Source organism: Podarcis tiliguerta (assembly GCF_965153285.1).
Source record: "Podarcis tiliguerta genome assembly, chromosome: 3".
NCBI lineage: Eukaryota > Metazoa > Chordata > Lepidosauria > Squamata > Lacertidae > Podarcis > Podarcis tiliguerta.
The window spans coordinates 24,414,921-24,437,165 of NC_139536.1; the positions used below are offsets into that span (position 1 = coordinate 24,414,921).

General features: G+C 42.2%; 1 protein-coding gene across 4 annotated transcripts in view; it reads right to left on the bottom strand.

Annotated features, from left to right (window-relative positions):
* Positions 1-22,245, bottom strand: part of KCNH1 (potassium voltage-gated channel subfamily H member 1) — a 236,755-nt gene that overhangs the window by 12,141 nt on the left and 202,369 nt on the right. The window lies entirely within an intron of this gene.

The window sequence follows — 22,245 nt, forward strand, 5'->3', positions numbered from 1 at the left end:
GAACCAGAGTAGGAAAGGATATCCATTTTCGTTATTTGAATTGATAACTCTGCATGCTCAATAGCTCATGATACAGAAGCGTAGGACTCTGCCTAATATTAAGCTAGACCATTGATCCATCTTTCTTAATTTTGTCTGCATTGACTGGCAGCCGATCTCGAGACTTCCGATCAGCGCCAGCGGAGGACGGAGGACTCCCTCTGATCTACGGAGGGAGTAGCTCTGAAGAAACTGGGTTGGATCCGCTCCAGCGAAGCGGGGACCCTTGAAATCACAGGCGGAGGAAGCCTGCGAACGTGGGACTCGGTGGGCACCTTAGCGCCCCCCCCAAATTGACGAAGGAGCTCAGTTACGGGCTCTGGAGCGAAGAGGGGGAGGTGCGGTGCTGTGAGTCGACTGCTACTTCTTCAGAGTGAAGCTGCACAGCCGTTCTCCGGAGAGCGCTGATTTCTTCTTTGAAAATCTGGATTTAAAGAAACTCCCAGCCGTGAGTAGGGGGAAGAAAGAACTTTGAAGTCAAAAAATTAAAACTAATTGGGATCCGAAGCGGAAAGGTATAAAAAGGGAGTCTGCCTTCCGCCATTGTATATAATCTGAAAGCAAAGAGACTGAGAACTTTGAGCCGTGTAAAAAGACGTTTTGGAAATAAGATCTAAAAATCTAACATCAAAGCAGAAGACTCCCCCTCCTCAATTGCAGGGGAAGAGGGGGGAGAATTAAAGGACTGATTCCCTGCAGTGAAGGAGGCTAATTGGACTTAAAACTGCCGATCTGATGCCTGGGAACAGGTTGCTGGAGACCTTCTTTTTTTCGTAAGAAGGGATATCGTGTTTCTGCCTGGGACTAAAGTGAATATTGATACTGTTAAATTTTATAGAAGAAGGGGGGGCACAGAGGAAGGAGAAATATTTTAACGGAGGCAACAAATGAACTGTGTCCCCCTAGTGGAGGCTAGTAACTGTTACTATTGAACTGATCCAGAGGAATTTTCCATTGTTTATGTTTCTGCTGAATCTCCACTGTTTATGCTTCTGCGGAACTGAGTTTTACTCTTGGATTTACACAGCTGTGATCTGACCTTGAATTAATCTGGTGCTGTGGTATGGCAGAGAAGCTGGAGCCTCAGGAAAGAATAACAAGGTCGGGCAAATCTTTTGAAAAAAGAAGAGCATCAGTATCTGGCCCTTCAGGGGGAGCTCCACCGCAGACTAAAGCTAAAGGCATGTCCACGGAAGAAGTTTTGGCTGCAGGACTGGTTAAAATTCAGGAAACCTTGGACAATGTCCAGGAGTCTTTGAAAAATCTAACTTTGGAAGTAGCCCAAACAAATAAAAAGGTGGTAGATGCTTCATGCAAAATTGATCAGAATACTGCAAGTATCAATACTTTGGGCCAGAAAGTGACGATTAATACTGAAAAAATTGAGAAAGTATTACAGGAATCAACTGCTGCTAGAAAAATAGCAGAGGAAGCGAAAGTGGTTGCTGAGGCTACAAGACAAGAGGTAAGACAAGAGATACCAACGATACATAGACAGCTGGTGGACCACAGGCTAACACTGTCTATGTATGACCTGAGAGACAAGGCGACTAATCTTAGATTAAGATCTGTGCCTGAACTTGAACAAGACAAATTAAGTGACTTTCTTATGAAGGAATTTGCAGACTTTTGGAACTTGGATTTGGAAAAAGAAGAATTTAAAATTGTGAGTGCTTTCAGGCTAGGAAGAGGAGGGAGGAAGAACAAAGTGAGAGACTGTCTGATTACTCTAAGGACGAAAGAGGAGAGAGACAGGATTTTGGGCCTCCACTTTGAGAAGGCCCTGAAGATACACCATTTTAAAGTGGAAATTTTTAAGGATATTCCCAAATTTCTTTTGGAGCTCAGAGCTAACTACAGAGACTTGGTGGCCCTACTGAAGAGTAACAACATTGCCTTCAGGTGGGAATTCCCACAAGGTTTATCTTTTAGCTTTAAAGGCAAAAAGATAAAGATAAAGTCAGTGGATGACAAAGACAGATTCATAAAGGACTACGGTGAGGACCTGCAGAAGGGTCTTGGGAAGGAGCAACGAGTCCCAGGGAGAGGAATAATAGACAGAGCAAGAATCCTTTTTGGAGTGGACAATTTGGGGAAGGCGGCACCATTGACAGAAGAGGAAGAAGTCTTGGGAGCAGTAGGAGGAGTGGGAGAATAACTACAATATGTCTTTGCAACTATTAAGTTGGAATTGTAATGGACTGAACTCCCCTCGAAAAAAGAAACAGGTTTTTCATTTGTTAAAAAAGGAACAAGTGGACTTGATTTGTTTGCAGGAAACTCACGTGACTAGGCTACACAGGAAACTACTAATTAATAAAAGATTAGGCCAAGAATTTATATCATCGGACAGAGTGAAGAAAAGAGGAGTGGTGATCTACGCAAAGGAGAGCCTATCACCAAAATTTATTTTTAAAGATGACCAAGGAAGATATGTGGTGATTGAAATTCAAACACATGGAGAGAAATTTTTGATAGTAGGGGTTTATGCACCAAATGAAGGGAAATCAGAATTCTTTAAGAAGTTGCATGACATTTTGACAGATTATCTGGACTATAATGTTATCCTGATGGGAGATATGAACGGTGTGGTTTCTACGAACATGGATAAAGCACAGAGGCAGGTAATTACTAAAGATGGTAGATTACCAAAGACTTTTTTTGAACTGACGGATAACTTGGATTTGATTGATATTTGGAGAACAAAGAATCCCCTAGAAAGAGAGGGAACCTTCTTTTCTGAAGCCAAAATGACATGGACAAGAATTGACCAAATATGGATTACTAGAAGTATGGCACCAAAGACTAAAAATTGACATTGCAGGAGCCAGAAACTAGTACTAAAAGGGTCTTAGAACTGATTGAAGAATTTGGTCAAGTGGCAGGATTTAAATTAAACAAATTAAAAACAAAGGTTCTGGAGAAAAATTTAACTGAAAAGGAGAGAGAAAGGTTTCAGAAGGAGACAGGTTTGACTGTGGTTAAGAAGGTGAAGTATTTGGGGATTAATATGACATCTAAGAATGGGAACCTGTTTAAAGATAATTATGAAAAATGCTGGTCGGAGGTGAAAAGGGATTTGGAAATCTGGTCAAATCTGAAGCTATCATTGTTAGGTCGTATTGCTGTGATAAAAATGAATGTATTGCCGAGAATGTTATTTCTGTTCCAAACACTGCAAATTATTGATAAAATGGACTGCTTTAAGAAGTGGCAGAAAGATATCTCCAGATTTGTCTGGCAGGGCAAAAAGCCAAGAATAAAATTTAAAATATTAACAGATGCAAAAGAAAGAGGAGGCTTTGCCCTGCCAGACCTGAAAATTTACTATGAATCAGCAGCTTTTTGCTGGCTGAAAGAATGGCTACTTCTGGAAAATACTGATATTTTGGACTTAGAAGGGTTTAATAATGCTTTTGGCTGGCATGCATATCTATGGTATGAGAAGGTTAAAGTGCATAGAATGTTTAAGATCCACATTGTAAGGAAAGCATTGTTTAACGTCTGGATAAGGTATAAAGATCTACTTGAGAGCAAAACTCCAAGGTGGTTGTCACCAATGGAAGCGAAGGCCCTTAAAAAGCTTAATATGGAGGACAAATGGCCGAAATATTGGGAGATTTTAGAACAAGATGGAGAAAAATGGAAAATACAGAGTTTTGAGAAGCTAAAAAATAAAGTGCGTGACTGGCTTCACTATCACCAAATAATGGAGGCATATAAACTAGATAGGAAAGTGGGCTTCCAGGTGGAAAAATCAAAATTGGAAACAGAACTGTTAGAGTCCAAAACTAAGACTTTGTCAAGAATGTATAACTTGCTGTTGAAATGGAATACGCAGGACGAAACAGTAAAATCTGCTATGATCAAATGGGCACAGGATGTTGGACATAATATAATGATGGCTGACTGGGAACAGTTATGGACCACCGGTATGAAATTCACGGCATGTAGTGCCTTAAGAGAGAATATTATGAAAATGATATACAGGTGGTACATGACACCAGTCAAGCTAGCAAAAATTTATAAGTTGCCTGATAATAAATGTTGGAAATGTAAAGAAACAGAAGGTACATTCTTTCACCTTTGGTGGACGTGCCCAAGGATTAAGGCCTTTTGGGAAATGATCTATAATGAAATGAAAAAAGTATTTAAATATACTTTCCTCAAGAAACCGGAGGCCTTTCTCCTGGGCATGGTCGGCCAATTGGTGCCAAGAAAGGACAGAACCTTTTTTATGTATGCCACAACAGCAGCAAGAATGCTGATTGCGCAGTATTGGAAGACCCAAGAACTACCCACCGTGGAAGAATGGCAGATGAAGGTGATAGACTACATGGAACTGGCAGAAATGACCGGCAGAATTCGAGACCAGGGAGAAGATCAGGTGGAAGAAGATTGGAAGAAATTTAAGGATTATTTACAGAAATATTGCAAAATTAATGAATGTTAGAACGATGTTGGATTTTGATTAAGGGGCTTTCTGTAAAAAACGAAGAAGTAAATGGGAAAAATAGTGTAAAAGAGAGGGAAGGGTAAAGCCAAAATATTAAGATAAGAAGGGAGATGAAAGTAAAAGAGGGAAAGGATTTGCTGATCGAACAATGGAAATGGAATACAAAGGAGGGAGGTACGGGGAAGTCCAGGAAAAAGCTAATGCAAGATCTATTTTGAAAAGTGAAGTTGTTTTTAACCGTTGTCATATTATATGTTAGTTTTTTGTTATGTGTTAAGGTGTTTTTTTTCTTTTTTTTTCTTTATTGTATCTTTGTTGTTGTTGTCTTGTTGTTTCTGTGTTATGTTTGGCTTATATTATACTATGAAAACTTAATAAATATCAATTAAAAAAAAAAAAAAAATGACTGGCAGCCGATCTCCAAGGGTTCAGGCAGGGGACAGTCCCAGCCCTGCCGAGAGAGGCCAGGAACTTGAACCTGGGACCTCCTGCATGCATAGCAGATGCTCCGCTCCTGAGCTATGGACCTTTCCCATAAATATACATGAGCAGATTATCCCAGGCAGCTGACGTATGATTCAGAGAGGGATTTTTGTTGTTATTCAGATGTGCCTAGCATTCCACATGTGGACACTATCTAGCACATCCCTAAATGCAGTATTACACAACAATATGATCACTCTACAAGACAGTAGTGCTATTGCATTGAGCTGCTTGTTACCTTTCACTTTACTCCATCTCTTACACAAACTCAAAGTCAATGCAAGGATTGTGGATAGAGGTGAGAATTAATAGACTTAAACACCAGTTTCTCTAGGCTGATTGTATGGGTGGAACCACATAAATCCCCAGAGGCCTTCAAATAGCAGCCAGGCCTCTCTTTGAACATAACCCTCGCTTAGAAGGTTTGTGTGTTTCTTAGATAAGAGCAGTCAGGGGGGAGTGGCTGGCTCTCAGCCAGCTTTTCACGCTCTAGTACTCCATGAAAAGGCTTGCGCTGAGCAAGAAAAGTGGTGGTGGTGTGTGTGTGTGTGTGTGTGTGTGTGTGTCCGTTCCATTCATTCCTAATGTCACAAGGAAACCCACCCTGTGCACTCAGATTTCCATTTCAATGGGAACATCAGTTCTAGATCAGGGGTTGGGAACTTCAGACTCAGGGCCAAATGCCAGGCCTCTCTGCCTGCTCCTGGGGCTCACTCAGGCCACATCCCTCACCTGCTTTGCACCTTCCCTGAGTGTTTTTGCATGGGAGCAATGAGTCCGTGAACTCTACTAATGCCTCTTGTTTGCCTGGATGGAGGATGGAAGGGTGTGTGTAGAAACCAAAGTTAAATTCACATTTGCTGCTGCATCTGGCTCTATGAACAGCCCTACCTGTGATAGCAGTGATGACAAAAATCAGGGACTGAATATTGCAGCAAGATCTTTACAGATGTTGCCCTTGACCAGGTGTGACTCCTTCATTAATCCAGGCCACACAAGGTTATTCACTGTTCAGGTCCAGTTTATTTGCTACTAATGTAGATAGCGACCATAAAAAAACAAATCCATTATGGCGGGGCTCTCTATTCCCTATTTGAGCAGTGACATCATCAGCAGGTGCGGATGGCGTGAGTCATCAGCAGGTGCCGATGGTGAGTCATCTGAGTTGCACCACTGCTTTCAGTCTGTACACACACACAAAGAGAGAGACACACACACCCTGCTTCACAGGGACAATTGGCCCTAGTATGAACAATCATCCCATGATCTGGGCAAGGCCCACCAGGGAAACAGCCTTCATATGGCTCACAACTTCATGTCCCTCAGGCCACAGATTATATTACACAGCTGCAGTTCTGCCACCCTTGCTTTACTCATCACTGTGGACTTGCTCCCCTTCTCACCTGTTCCCTTTCCTTCTGCTACTAAACCCCCTTAATTTGTAGCATGGCTTTCCCTCAACTTCCTCCTGAAACCTCATCACCATTTCTGAGCTCAAGGAGTTGGTTAACCAAGGTTTCTGCATTGAGGTAAAAAGGCTATTGAGATCTGTTGTTGTTGAAGGAAAGCCTCTTTGAAAGGGCTACCCTTGGCAGCCACCTGGGGCATAAGACCACCACGACACCCCTTTTGGATCAGGTCAATGGCTCATCTAGCCGAGCATCCCGTTCTTCCCAACTGCAATGCTCAGCAACTTGTATCCAGAGTGCCTCTGAGAGTGGGGGCAGAACCCAGTCATCATGGCTAGTAAGGTAAGGTAAAGGTAAAGGACCCCAGTCAAAGGTGACTATGGGGTTGCGGTGCTCATCTCACTTTCAGGCCGAGGGAGCTGACGTTTGTCCACAGACAGCTTTCCAGGTCATGTGGCCAGCATGGCTAAACCACTTCTGGTGCAATGGAACACCGTGACAGAAACCAGAACACACGGAAACACTGTTTACCTTCCCGCCACAGCTGTACCTATTTATCTATTTGCACTGGCGTGCTTTCAAACTGCTAGGTTGGCAGAAGCAACGGGAGCTCACCCCATTGCGGGGATTCGAACCGCCAACCTTCCAATCAGCAAGCCCAAGAGGCTCAGTGGTTTAGATCACAGCGCCACCTGCGTCCTGATTAATGGCTAGTAGCCATTGATAGGTTTATCCTCCATGATCCCCCCCCCATCCTTCTTTAAATACATCCAAGTCAACAAGTGATAATGCAGCCACTTATCAGGCACATAATTGAACTCTGCCCCTCGGGAGTTATGAGCCGAGTTATGATTACTAGTTCCTCATAATTTTAGCTAACAAAACGTTAGTACCAGTAAGAAATAACTTTTGTGTTATAGATGTTAATTAAAAACAACAACAAGCAGCTAAACAAATAAATAAACACATGTCCAAGAGGTATATTTATATTAAGAGAGTTATAACAGGCACACAAAATAATGAGGCGTTATGTTTCCCTGATGATGCTAACCCTACTTGGTATTCTCCTCGATGCTGGGCAGGCACACAAACAAATAGCTTTGCTAATTTCTGCCGTTTAGAGAGGCAGGTGAACTTGGCAGTTAGAGCTGCCAAATGGGAAATGAGAGTTTTTCATCTTTGCAAACACTTCGTACACATCTCAACGCAAAAGCCATGCATAAAGTAGCAATGGCATAAGAAGATACAGCGCCAGTTCTGCTGGAAGCTGCAGGGTGACTTTGTACGTGCGGTCGGGATCTGACGGTTTTCCCTCTCCACCACGGTACAGAAAGGATAAAGATTCACATCACTCTAATTTAGAGCATTTTCTAGGTGAGGATGGGGGAGAAGTGTACGCTTCCTAAGCCAGTAAGCGAACTGAATTTTGTGACACAGTTTTCCAATCAAAATGGTGCACAAAAATGCACCCATTAGTGGAAATAATGTACAAAATGGCATTCTGTGATGGAAAATGACTCACAAAATGCACACATTAGGAAAATTGCACGCAAAATTGCATATGGATGAGAAATGCTCATAAAATGCATAGTTTTGTGTGTGCAGGCTTTTAAAAGACAACTTCACACACGGATGTGGGCGAGCTGAACTCAGCTTAGGTAAAATGAGACATGTGACAGATTCATCCCTCTCTAATCCAGATGGAATAGCTCATTCTGCTTAAGAAAGGGCCATAGCTCAGTGGCAGAGCATCTGCCTTGCAAGCAGAAGGTCCAGGGTTCAATCCCTGGCCTCTCCAGGTAGGATTGGGAGAGGCTCCTGCCCCAAATCCCAGAGAACCTCTGCTAGTCAGTGTAGACAGCACTGAGCTGGGTGGACCAATGGTCTGACTCAGTACAAGGCAGCTTCCTATGTTCCTAAGTCTCCCACTGGAAGAAGGAGTTGGTGGTCCAGTTTTCCCCATTCCCTCTCCTGCTTCCTACACTGACTGTTACATTTTCCCAGAGGGTGCCCCAACATGGCAGAGCAGTATTCAAGGGCACAGGAAATTGTGAAAATTGCCTCAACCCCTCCCTCCAGCAGGGGCAGAGGTAGCCCAGTGACTACAACCCAGCCTTTTACAAATAACATATTCAGCCCCAAATGACTTAGGACCTCTATACTTGAAGGAGAGCCCCTCTCTCTATGTTCCTGCCCATGAGCTGAGATCTTCCAAGGAAGTTCTCCTTAATGTACCATCACTGGGAACTGTATGCTTGGCAGTGCCACATGGATAGACATTTTCTATGGTGGGACACATAGAAGGCAAATTCATCACTCAAATTCAGATGCCTTTGTTGTCCAGGCCTTTGTTATTTGATACTGCAGATATGTTGTTTTTAATTGCATTTTCTTTGGAATATGTGTTTTAAATGGAGACTTTGTCATTTTATTGATTTTCTTTGTGGCCTGCCCAGAGATCCTAGGATAAGGTGGTCTAAACATAGCCTACCTAAATAAACAAATAAACCTCCATTTAATAATTACCCTATTTATAGCCTTGTTTCTGAACTTGGGAAGTCCTTGCGTGGGCAATGGAGCTTCCTAGATCCAGCGACGCATCATCTCAACTCGCCTTTCCAAATCGGTTATGCTGTTGTGTCCCAATGATGATTTATATTCACTTACGTGAACACCATCGGTGTGACCATTGCCTTACAGAATAACGAGCAAAATGTTAAGCTGTTGCCCTGAGGTGTCTACAATTGAAAATTCAGTACAAGGGAATGTGAGAAAAATGGTAATGGGAAGAACAGGCATGCTTTTCAGAGGTCTGGAGGACTAAGAGGTTAAGTCATGGAGAAAAGGTGGCTTGGAAGGAAGAGAGATAAACAGAATTGCATTGCATGTAAGGGTAGAATTGTTTCATAGTTTATCTTGTTGGTGTGTTTGGGAGTTTGATATTGTTTTATTGAATAGTTGGTTATTTTATAAAGCCCCATATAGCACCAACCTCTGATATTTTAGGGATGAAGGGTGAATTACTAATGCTTTTACCAACAACAAAAATCATGGGAGTGGGAGACTGTTAAATGGCTGAGGGTGGTGGAAGTTTTAGAAACCAAACGTGCTTCCACAAGAGTGTTTACCATGGGACTGATGCTGCTATTGTATGCCACTGTTTCCAGCATCCACACATTCCATATCTCTACCCTTCCCAATTTAATCCAGATGTACATTTACTGTGGAAAATTTCTGAATTATGGGTTTTCTCTTTCCCCCTCTGCTCCTAATGTTTGTATCTTCGAAAGAAGTGATTTAAGTGTTTCCTGTGAAAGAGAGTTTGAAATGACTGCCCTTCCTACCCCACCCCAAATACTGCGAAGAGGGCACATGGAAGGAAAAAAAGTAAAAACTGAGCAAATGAGATGATTTCAGTCCAGCTCTTTCAATTTTTTAAAAAACACACACATTGCACTGGGGTGCCTGGTGCAAAATGAATGTGTATTCAGCTTTCTTGTGCAGAGGTGGCAGTAGCTAAGAAATCAGAAACACTGTGAGCCACCAGGTATGCATATTAAAGCTGGCATCACAATTCTGCCTCAGCTGAAGTTCAGAGAGAATTTGGAGGCTCCTGCTCAGGTGAAATATCAGAGTCATTGAAAGGGAAGCCAAAAGAGAATTATAAGCCTAATGAAATATCTCAGTGGGATTTCTCATGTCTCTAGTATTGATAATGAGCTAAAGGACAGCATGGCTGCCTTACTGGGTCATAGAATCATAGAATTGTAGAGTTAGAAGGGACTCTGGGAATCATCTCGTCCAACCCCCTGCAATGCAGGAATGGGCAGCTGCCCCATATGGGGATCAAACCTGCAACCTTGGCATTATCAGCACCACACTCCAATCAACTGAGCCATCCAGGCCCCCAGGGTCAGGCTCACCGCTGCAATCTGATTGGTCTTTGGCACCCAGACCTGGGTGTCTGGCAAGGTCTTTCACCTGACCTCCTACTTTCCTTTCACCCAAAGATGTCGGGGACTGAACTTCGATCCTTCTGCATGCAAAGTGTGAGATTCTGAGCTGTGTTCAAAACTTCTGTTTTTGAAATGTATGGCATGGACGTGACCGTAGATAAGAAAACAATAAGAGCTTGCTGGATCAGGCCAGTGGCCCACCTAGTCCAGCATCCTGTTCTTGCAGTGGCCACCCAGATGCCTGGGGGAAATCCACAAGCCAGATCTGAGCACAAGAGCACTCTTCCTCTCTCCTTTCCCATCATTTCTGCCTCCAGTTGGTGAAATCCTCCTTTAAAGCCACCCTTAGTCCTGTCAATTAATTTCAGTTTGTATACTGTGTGGTACTAGCACTGAATAAAAGCCTGTCTTTCCCCCTCGCCACACCATTTTTCGTTTTAGATCTCTATTTCATGTCCCACTATGGTGTCAGCCACACTTCCGAAAGCCTGATTCCAATTTGACAGTAAACAGTGGGTTTTCCCAGAGAAAGTAGCAGGACAAAAGGAAAACCTCTTAGAGCCCATGACTTGAAATCACGAGACAAACAAAAGCACAGATGAACCCTCGTTTATCTTTCTTCTGAACGAAAATACCTCAAGTGCTTTAGTCTTCCTATTAGAAAAGGAATTGTTGGTTAATCCTGCCATAATTTCCCATTTCTGGGAATTTCTCAGGCCCCTTTTATATGCCGATAAATAAGATACTCAGTCTATTTCATATAGCAGCTCATGATAATGAACAGAATGTCTGCTGAATTCAAAAAGCTCCCCTTTCCATCATTTGATGTTAGCGTTACCAGAAGGAAGAGTTTATAACATACCCCAAAGTCCATTAGTCTCACTGTCACAGGCCTCTATTCAAGAAGCTCATCTGCATTTTTATTACTCTGTTTTAAATCCAGACATTAGAAAGCAAGATGGCCGAAGTAAGCAGCTACAAAACCTAGCAAAGGGCAAGTCAACCATACTTAGCATGTGGTAAGAATCCTGTGCCCACAGAAAGACAGCATTGCAAGCTCCTGCAGGAATGTGCCTTCGCCCCCACTCACTTGAGTACCAGGGCCAATGTTACCAAGAAATGCCTCGGCAGCATGTCCTAGTTCTGAAAATTGTGTAGCAGTCCTTCATTAGTACAAGCTAGCTCCACAGATTACTTAGTTCTGCATTGTGTGAAACATTTCAGGGGAGTTGCCATCTTTGTTGTGTTTGCTGCCAAAGGTTAGCTTTCCAATCCTATGTTATACACATCTACTCAGAGGTAATAAATTATTATTATTATTATTATTATTATTATTATTATTATTATTATTATTATTTTATTTATACCCCGCCCTCCCCAGCCAAGGCCGGGCTCAGAGCGGCTTACAAGCAATAATAAAAACAAGTTGAATGATTACAACTTAAAAACAAAATTAAAATACAACATTAAAATATTGAAACATTAAAATATTAAAATGTAGCCTCATCGTAGGAGGAGAAGGAAAAGAAAAAAGAAAGAGAGGGAGGGAATCAAATCAAATGGTAAGTCCGTTTAGGTTCAGTGGGGCCCAGTTCCTAAGCACACTTAGCATGAAACACCTTTGCGGCTCAATGGGTCAGTGTGTTCACCAAAAGGTTGGTGGTTTGAGCCCACCCAGGGATAGATGTGGGCAGGAGTCCCGCATTGCAGGGGGTTGGACTAGATGACCCTTGAGGTCCCTTCCAAGTCTACAATTCTATAATTCTATGTCTGAAGGTTACCCATTGAGCTACATGGTTGGAGTGGGAGTCTGAACCCACTCTAAGTATGTGTCTCTAGTTTTTATCCGCTACCATTAACTTATTATGCAGACTTTTTTGAGAACAAATAATCACTATTAACTCGCCTGTGACCCTTGGAATGGGAAAAAACCTGATCTAGGTGGATCAGTGGACATGATCCTGCATGCATATCAGCTTCCTGATTTCCGACATGACCCATCTAATATGCTGAAACTCAACTGCAGTATTTGTATATAATGTTTCAGTTAGCAAAAACTCCTTATGCTGTTTCTCTCTGAGGTGCCAATTAACTGCTCATGATGAAGGCAAGGAAATTTAATACCAAAAAAATTGTTTATTCATCAGCGGTAGTTATGTAAAATATTACTTTGTGTCAAGCATCAACTCTAATGAATTGATGAATTTATTGTCTTGGGCAATAAACGTTGCTAAAGCCAGGAAGCCAAGCTCCACAGGAGTGAATGCAATGTCTCCTGATACATTTTGAATTGGGGAGGACATAAACAAGATGAAACATGCTAGCCAATAAAGACAATAGGACAGGAAAGTCATAGGCAGGGGAGCTAAGAAGTGAATATGCATCAGTTATCCTAAATCACGGACTACTGGCAATTCAGTGTCTGTGGAAAAACAGTGCAATAGTTCCTCTAAAAAAGAAAATTAAAAGGTCCAGTATAAAACTCCCCCTGCAACGTAGGAATCTCAGCTAAAGTATCCATGACAGATGGCCATCCAACCTCTGCTTAAAAACCTCCCGAGGGAGACGATTCCACTGTCAGGACAGTCGGTATTTCTCAGCCTGGCTGAATGATAGGAGGATAAAAGCAGCAGAGAACTATGTTGCGTGGGATCAATTCCAATCTGTTACCTCTGAGGATGTGGACAGGCTGCTTGGATGAGTGAAACCAACCACCTGTCCCCTTGATCCTTGCCCATCCTGGCTTACAAAAGGTAGCCAGGAAGGGCTGGGCGATGGGCTTTGTGGGGTGGTGACTGCTTCTCTCTGTGAGGGAGCCTTCCCAGACCTGCTGAAAGAGGAGGTTATCAAACCGCTTCTTAAAAAACCATCTTTAGATGCGGCCAATATGGCCAACTATTGCCCAATCTCAAATCTTCCATTCTTGGGCTTGATTGAGAGAGCGGTTGCTGAACAACTCCAGGCATGCCTGGAAGAAGGGGACCATTTGGATCCCTTCCAGTCGGGATTCAGGCCTCGTCATGGGACTGAAACTGCCTTGGTCGCACTGGTTGATGATCTCCGGCAGGCTAGGGACAAAGGTGAGAGCTGTTTCATAGTTCTGCGGGATCGTCACTATCGACCATAACATCCTTCTGGACTGTCTAGAGGGGCTGGGAGCTGAGGGCACTGTTATACAGTGGTTCTGCTCCTTCCTCCTGGGCCGTGTTCAGTAAGTGGTTATATTATATATTATATACTACAATTGTTATTATTATTATATGTACAGTGATACCTTGGCTCTCAAACTTAATCCGTTCCGGAAGTCCGTTCCAAAACCAAAGCGTTCCAATACCAAGGTGCGCTTTCCCATACAAAATGGATTAATCTGTCCCAGACTTTTAAAAACAACCCCTAAAACAGCAATTTAACATGAATTTTACTATCTAACAAGACCATTGATCCATAAAATGAAAGCAATAAACAATGTACTGCAGTAACACAATCAATCAATCAATCAATCAATCGGTAGCTGAACTGGGTTCCACACAGTCACACACACACAAAAGCTGCAAAAACGAAAACGCAAAATAAATAGCAAAAACAGACAGACCTCAGTATAACACTCAAAACAGAAGTGTGGCACTCAAATCGGAAGTGTGGCACTCAAATCGGAAGCTTAACACTCAAAACGGAGCACGTTCGGCTTCCAAAAAAAGTTCGCAAACCAGAACACCTACTTCCGGGTTTGCAGTGTTTGGGTTCCAAGGTGTTTAAGTACCAAGGCGTTTGAGAGCCAAGGTACTACTGAATTCTGTCTTGAGTTTTCTGGAGGACCGGTGGGATATTAGAGGAATAAAACAAGGAAACATATAAAATAGTTGTTCCAAATGTCTTGGGAAATGGATCTGGCCAGGAAGAACAGTATGCCTGTGTGGCACCTTAAAGACAAGAGATTATTATGAGATTGGGTGTGTGTGTGTGTGAAATGCTCACCTCAGCGGACAGGTATACAAAGAAAAGATCTGCTTGGTAGCATGTAATGTACAGTTTTGTCCTAATGGACCAATTAGGGTAAAAATAGTAAAGTGCAAAAGAAGGTTAGGAATTAAATGTAAGAACTCCTGTAGCACAAGCATTCAGAAACTGATTTCCCAACTTTTATGAGAGAAAAAGCACAGTCCCCCAGGTATAATCATGTGGATTTGGGTCTGCCATTTCTCCGATACAAGTTTTTCTACTTTCATACACTGAATACTGCAACCGTCGCATGTCTGAATGAGAAACTAGAGCTCACTTTTTTCCTCCTACAGGAGTTCAGATTGTTATAGCTGTCCTCAGAGCCCAGCTTGTTAACAACAACCTTATACAATGTTCAGAGCTGAGCCTGTCAACAACAGCTTAATACAGTGGTACCTCGGGTTAAGTACTTAATTCGTTCCGGAGGTCTGCTCTTAACCTGAAACTGTTCTTAACCTGAAGCACCACTTTAGCTAATGGGGCCTCCGGCTGCTGCCGTGCCGCCGGAGCACGATTTCTGTTCTCATCCTGAAGCAAAGTTCTTAACCTGAAGCACTATTTCTGGATTAGCGGAGTCTGTAACCTGAAACGTATGTAACCTGAAGCATATGTAACCCAAGGTACCACTGTACAGGTGGTTGTTTTTTTAGTCCAGTTCATTAACTGCTACATGTATGCCAGCCTGATATAATCTTACAAGGATACGTCAGTTGTAAAAGATTGCCATATATTGGGGGGGGGGGGTATTTTTTCGACTATGTTTTTAATAACTGGCATGTGTCTGCATGTGCACATGAACACACAAGAGCCATAAAAAATATTAAGTGATTTACTGTGGAAATATTATTTAGAGAGAGGATTTTTAAAGCATTCAAACAGCATTTCAGAGAAGTTTGCTCTGGATCCTAGAAGAATGAATGCAGCTAATCACTAAAACTGTATGTTTATTCCAGTAGTGATGTATGGAAGCGAGAGCTGGACCATAAAGAAGGCTGATCGTCGAAGAATTGATGCTTTTGAATTATGGTGCTGGAGGAGACTCTTGAGAGTCCCATGGACTGCAAGAAGATCAAACCTATCCATTCTTAAGGAAATCAGCCCTGAGTGCTCCCTGGAAGGACTGATCCTCAAGCTGAGACTCCAATACTTTGGCCACCTCATAAGAAGAGAAGACTCCCTGGAAAAGACCCTGATGTTGGGAAAGATGGAGGGCACAAGGAGAAGGGGACGACAGAGGATGAGATGGTTGGACAGTGTTCTCGAAGCTACCAGCATGAGTTTGACCAAACTGCGGGAGGCAGTGGAAGACAGGAGTGCCTGGCTAAACGACTAAACAACAACAATATGTTTATTCCAGTGACCCACAACACATTATTGCTTCCTCTTTCTTCAGCTACTCTTATATTATGCTGTGGTAATCAGAGCAGCAGGAGAAGACAGAAACGGAAAACTTTTTGATTTAAACATTTAATTATTGGTTTTGTTCGTCACCCAAAAATAAACACGCATCTGAATGAGAGTGTCACACTTTGGTCACAAATCACTTTATATATCTTTATATACTTGTTTATCGTGAATATCTCTGCTCAATGTTTTTATGGTGTTTTTTTGTATAACCTACTTAAGCACCTGGATCTGTGCTTCCTCACAGTTTTCTTTACCAGCCAGAAATGTCTGAACCTTTATCGCTCACATTTTATTACCAGCTTCTTCTTCTTTTTTGGCTGCAGATCCCAATTGTGAACATTCATTGCACTTTACAGCCTTAAAATTAAAATGTTTTGGGGAGGGGAAGCGCAAGGACTCGGGAGGTTCAGGTTTCATTAGCTCCTCCCTGTCACAAAACATTTATTCCTCCGCGGGGATATCACTTAGCTCCCATCCACTCTCTGACACAATTTCCTGGCAGTAGTTCCACATTGTAGTCAAAGACCGAAGCCATTATAAGGTCGCAAATAGCTACACCATATGTATTATTTATGCCTTTCACTTTAAAGTATGTATTATGCACCGCTTCCAACCCGGCCTCCCCCTCAGGCTGCAAGCGCATAATGGACTGTGGGAAGGCAGCCTGGAGCAAGAGCTATTTAACACCTCAGAACTCTTGAGCTCCAAGGAGGAAAAAGAGGTGGGTGTGTCGTTGAGCAATTTACCTGGTGCACTTAAGACTGGTCTAGCTGAGAAAACTACATTCATCTAATTTCTAAGCTCATTTACTCATTCCTTTGTGGACAATTGTTTTGTTCTCTTTCTCTCTCCACCCCCAACCCCCCTCACTCCAGTACTTTTCTGCAGCTTAAGCCTATAAAAAAGGTAAAGGACCCCTGGGCGGTTTAAGTCCAGTCAAAGGCAACTATGGGGTTTGCAGCGCTCATCTGGCTTTTCAGGCCGAGGGAGCTGGTGTTTGTCCACAGACAGCTTTCCGGATCATGTGGCCAGCATGGCTAAACTGCTTCTGGTGCAATGGAACATTGTGATGGAAGCCAGAGCACACGGAAATGCCGTTTACCTTCCCACTACAGCGCTACCTATTTATCTACTTGAACTGGTGTGCTTTCAAACTGCTAGATGGGCAGGAGTTGGGACAGAGTCACGGGGATTTGAACCACCAACCTCCAGATCGGTAAACCCAAGAGGCTCAATGGTTTAGACCACAGCACCACCCGTGTCCTGTGGTTTTCCTATGGCTGCACAGACATTTGGGGAAGCAATGGCTGGCTAAAGTGGGGTGCACCTGCGTTAAATGTGTGGTGCAGATGGGGTCTTCGTTTCTTGGCTGTGCGCACACCATACATTTAAAGCACATGACTTCATCTCCCCTTTCCCCCTGCCCCAAAGAATCATGGAACGTGTAGGTTGTGAAGGGCGCTGGGATTTGTAGTTCTGTGAGGGGAGAGGTATCTGGGAAATGTAGTTATTTTTAATTTCAGATTTTCCCTGAGAAATCCCCCACAAAGACTCAGAAAAATCCAGCCCATTTTTAATTGAGATGGACAGGTTTTTTTCCTTGTCTCTAGAAGAATGGCACATTTTTCACAAGCAACTTGCATTTTTATATTTTATTATTGATGTCTCACATTCCTGCTAGAAAACACAGGCAAGTTTAAAGAGGGCTCCCAGTGGTCTTTTATTCAGTCACTAATCCTTAGTTTTGCACTCACTGAAGGATTAGTATTTCCAGACCATTTATAGACAGTCAAGTCAGTTAGGGTTTCCGAAAACATTTTACCTGTAGGACTTACCCAAAATGGCCCTCCAATGTCATTACCCTGTTTCCAGGCAGCAAATTGTGGTGTGTGTGTGTTTCACTAATTTTCAGGCAGTAAAATCTGGCTGAATTTACTGGCACTAATGATCCTTGCAGTCCTGGGAGCTGGCAGCTGCCATGAAACTCCTTGGGTGACCCTGGGCCAGTCACTGCCTCTCAGCCTAACCTACCTCACAGGGTTGTTGTGAGGATAAAATGTGGAAGAAGAGAACTGTGTACGCCACATAGCTAATTCATAATAAATAAGCGAATAAGTTTTAACTACCAGTCCCTAGGGTGAAATCAAGAAGAAATGTCCTTATTGGACTGGCTTCATAATGAAATGAATAATATTCCCTCTCATTGCTCTGAAAACAGCTAAGACAGAGGGAAATGCTTCCTTTCCTCACTCAAGGAAATTGCTGGGTAAAATAAAAATGGTAGACACAACAAAATCCATTTTTGAACTGAAGTCTAAAGAGAATTTTTGGCTTATCCATGAATAATGCAGTGTTCCATGCATAAGAGCTGCAAATTGATAATTTCCTTTCTATGTTACTGCATTAGGAAGTAATGCTAGAGCCACATAATGAATAAAGGCAGGAGTAAGACCAAACTCGATTCAGAAATTCCCTCTGGTTCTAACCTAGCCTTTTCCCAGAGACCTACATTCAGATGTGCACAGAATTTTGTGATACTGAGGAATATTCTTGCCTTTAAGATGCAATCTTAAGTTGCAGAACCTGGGTACAGGTTTGCCACGACTGTGAGAACAACGCTGCCTAAACTCTAGCAAATATGCCTGAAGCACAGTATACTTTTATCTTTCTATGAATAATTCTGTGTTTCACATAGTCCAGAAGTTTTCCAGTGTTGCCTTCTTATGAGATGAAATCATACCCATGTTTGTTACGAGTCAGCAGTCTTGCTTAGATATACTTCCATTAGGTTCTGATTTCTTACTTTTGCTGTCGGAGTAACACCACACACACACACACACACACACACACTTCTTTCTCCAGATGTCTGTAGAATCACTTTTGATTGATATTACATGTTGTTTTGTTATTTATAATTCAGACTCTTGTGGTGCTGTGAAAAACATGTTCGGCAGGCTCCCAATTTCCATTTCGGTGTATGAAGGTAATCCGTGAGTGACGTCATAAAATTACCTTTAATTCAAGTGATATTCAGCCTATTCATTAGAGAGTTAACAGAGAATTCACTGTGGGAATTCATGGAGACAGTCACTTTGCCAATCTCAGCATGCATATCAGTTACTTTTGCATTTAGACTGCCTCAGACCATCATCCTGGTGCTTGTGGAATATCAACATAGTTCAAGGAACAAGCCTGTTGTTCAAGGGGCATGCTTCTGTTGGTTGTACTGAATGTCATTCAATTGTTAACATTATGACCTGACTGATCCTTTGTGTGTTTACTGAGAGGTAAGTCCCACATGGGTGGCGCTGTGGGTTAAACCACAGAGCCTAGGACTTGCCGATCAGAAGGTCAGCGGTTCAAATCCCCGTGACGGGGTGAGCTCCTGCTGCTCGGTCCCTGCTCCTGCCAACCTCGCTGTTCGAAAGCACGTCAAAGTGCAAGTAGATAAATAGGTACCACTCTGGCGGGAAGGTAAACGGTGTTTCTGTGTGCTGCTCTGGTTCGCCAGAAGCGGCTTAGTCATGCTAGCCACATGACCTGGAAGCTGTACGCTGGCTCCCTCGGCCAATAATGCAAGATGAGCACCGCAACCCCAGAGTCAGTTGAAGGGTTGCATCCAACTAAGTCCTATTCAGAAGAGACCCACTGAAATTACTGAACCAAGCTAAACCACGATGTCCTTGAATACTATTTGCTGGATATCACAGGTAGGCAGAGCGCTGTTGTTATCACGTCTAGCTTGCAGGCTTCCCACAGCCATTTGGCTAGCTACTGTGAGAACAGGATGCCGGCCATCGTTCTGATCCAGGAGATTCTTATGTCCACTCATTGAAATGGGTGCCTCTGAGTAGGGCTAACATTGGATGCAACCCTAAATCTCTCATACTGGATCTTGGAATCAATGGATGCACAAGTTTAACAATGTGAAAGCATCAGTACATTAGCATTAACTGCTTATTTCTAGCTTTCAACATTCCCATTATTCCACTAACTTTAGGAATACCTTCATGTTACACCTTGCAATAACTATCCATTAGTATTATATAGGCTCCAAGGCCCCTTCAGCCTCAGCCTGCCAGTTTAACTTCCTGCTAAGGGCACATTTGAATCATTTTATGATTTTATGTTCCATTTTTATGTCCCCTCAATCTTCATTTTATAGTCTATTTATGATTAATGAAAGTGTTAGCCCGAGTGCAATAACAAGGCAGTCCAAACCTTTTAAGTTTTCTTTCTAAAATGTAACCTAGTAATGCCATTTGTTTCCTTGCCAGTTTTTGTTTCTCTCGGTGCCTCCTAAGATGGTCTTGTGCCCCACTTTGTGGAGGGAGGTCCTCTGTTCGAAGGAGTTCTCTATTTGAAGGGATATCCAGTCCAAGTCAAATTTAAAAATAAAGAACTATAAGAAGGGAGAGGGCAGGAGACGACTTGACATTGCCCATCAGCAGCTGGCAGACTGGACAGCAGACTAAGGCCACATTCACACCATACATTTAAAATGTTATACCACCACTTTTCATGACTTCCCCAAAGAATTATGGGAGGTGTAACTTGTTAAGAACGCTGAGAGTAGTTAGGAGACCCCTATTCTCCTCACAGAACTGCAGTTCCCAGAGTGGTTTAGCAATCAATCTTCCTTCATAGGAAACTCTGGGAATTGTATCTCTGTGAGGGGAACAGGTGTCTGCCTGAAACAGAATAGGAATATAAGATTTCTGAATTTTCAAGTATAGCATGCTCTTGCAGTTAAATATCATAGCAGCCACAGAAGAAAAACACCCCCAAGCTTAGCAGAGCCTCACAAACTCAACAACAGGTTCAACATTCATCTAAATTACTTCCAAAGCCATTATAAACCCATGAGTTCTATTTCCCCCCTGCATTTTTGCATGATTTAAAATGGTGAGCACCATTACAATGGCAGCTGTTCTACTTAGTTGCAGATGGGAAGTGATGAAATAAAAGACTTTGCAGCAATTGGATAACAAAACAAATTCAGCAGATGCAATTATGAGGGCCTGCTAAATCTGTCACAGTTCCTGAAATCTGCTATGATTAAATGGGCACAAGATGTTGGACACAACATTATGATGGTTGACTGGGAACAGTTATGGACCACTGGTATGAAATTTACGGCATGTAATGCCCTAAAGGAGAATTTAATGAAAATGATTTATAGGTAGTACATAACACCAGTCAAGCTGGCAAAAATTTATCATTTGCCCGATAACAAATGCTGGAAATGTAAAGAAATGGAAGGTACCTTCTTTCACCTTTGGTGGACATGCCCAAGGATTAAGACCTTCTGGGAAATGATATATAACGAAATGAAAAAGGTATTTAAATATACCTTTCTGAAGAAACCAGAGGCCTTTCTCCTGGGCATGGTCGGCCAATTGGTGTTAAAGAAAGATAGAACCTTTTTTATGTACGCCACAACAGCAGCAAGAATACTCATCGCAAAGTATTGGAAGACACAAGAGCTACCCACCCGGGAAGAATGGCAGATGAAGCTGATGGACTATATGGAAATGGCAGAAATGACTGGCAGAATCCGAGACCAGGGAGAAGAGTTGATGGAGGAAGATTGGAAAAAATGTAAAGTATATTTACAGAAATATTGCAAAATTAATGAATGTTAGAAGAATATTGGAATGAAGTTACATGGTTTTAGCAGAAGTGTTATTAAGAACTATATGAATATTAATTCTCAATGTGCCAAAGTGGAAAATTTAACGTTAAATTGTGTTAGGATAAATTATAGAACAAAAATTGAAGAAGAGGGAAAGGATTTGTTGAACCAGCTAATTTGAACTAGAATACAAAAAAGGGAGGTGCGAGGAAGTCGAGGAAATAAGCAAATGAAAGATATAGATATGAAACTTGGATGTGTGTTTAAATGTTTTTGTTTTTTTGTTGTTGTATTGTTGTACTGTATCTTTTTTATTGTTGATGTATTGTCTGTTGAATCTATGTATTGTTTTTCTCTATCTTTTTTATTTTTATAACTATAAAACATCTAATAAATATTATTTTTTTAAAAAAAAAATCTGTCACAGTTCCATGCATGCTATTCCTTCTTTAGGTCAAGTATTGATAAGAGCCATTGTGATCCTGCCTGTTTACCCAATACCCTATTAGCCAAGTTCCTTCAGGGTTTTTCCCCAAAATAAAGCACTGATAATAATTATTCTACTTGCCATGACTTGAATGATTTTAATAAACTCTTAAGAGCATAACTATTCTTCAAACTTCACACATCTGTGAATTTTGCAATACAGATACTGACTAAAAAAAATACAGTGGTGCCTCGCAAGACGAAAAGAATCCGTTCCGCGAGTCTCTTCGTCTTGCAGTTTTTCCGTCTTGCGAAGCAAGCCCATTAGCGGATTAGCGCTATTAGCGCTATTAGCAGTTTAAGGGCTATTAATGGCTATTAAAGGCTTAAGGGATTAGCGGATTAGCTGCTAAAAGGCTATTAGCAGCTTAGCGC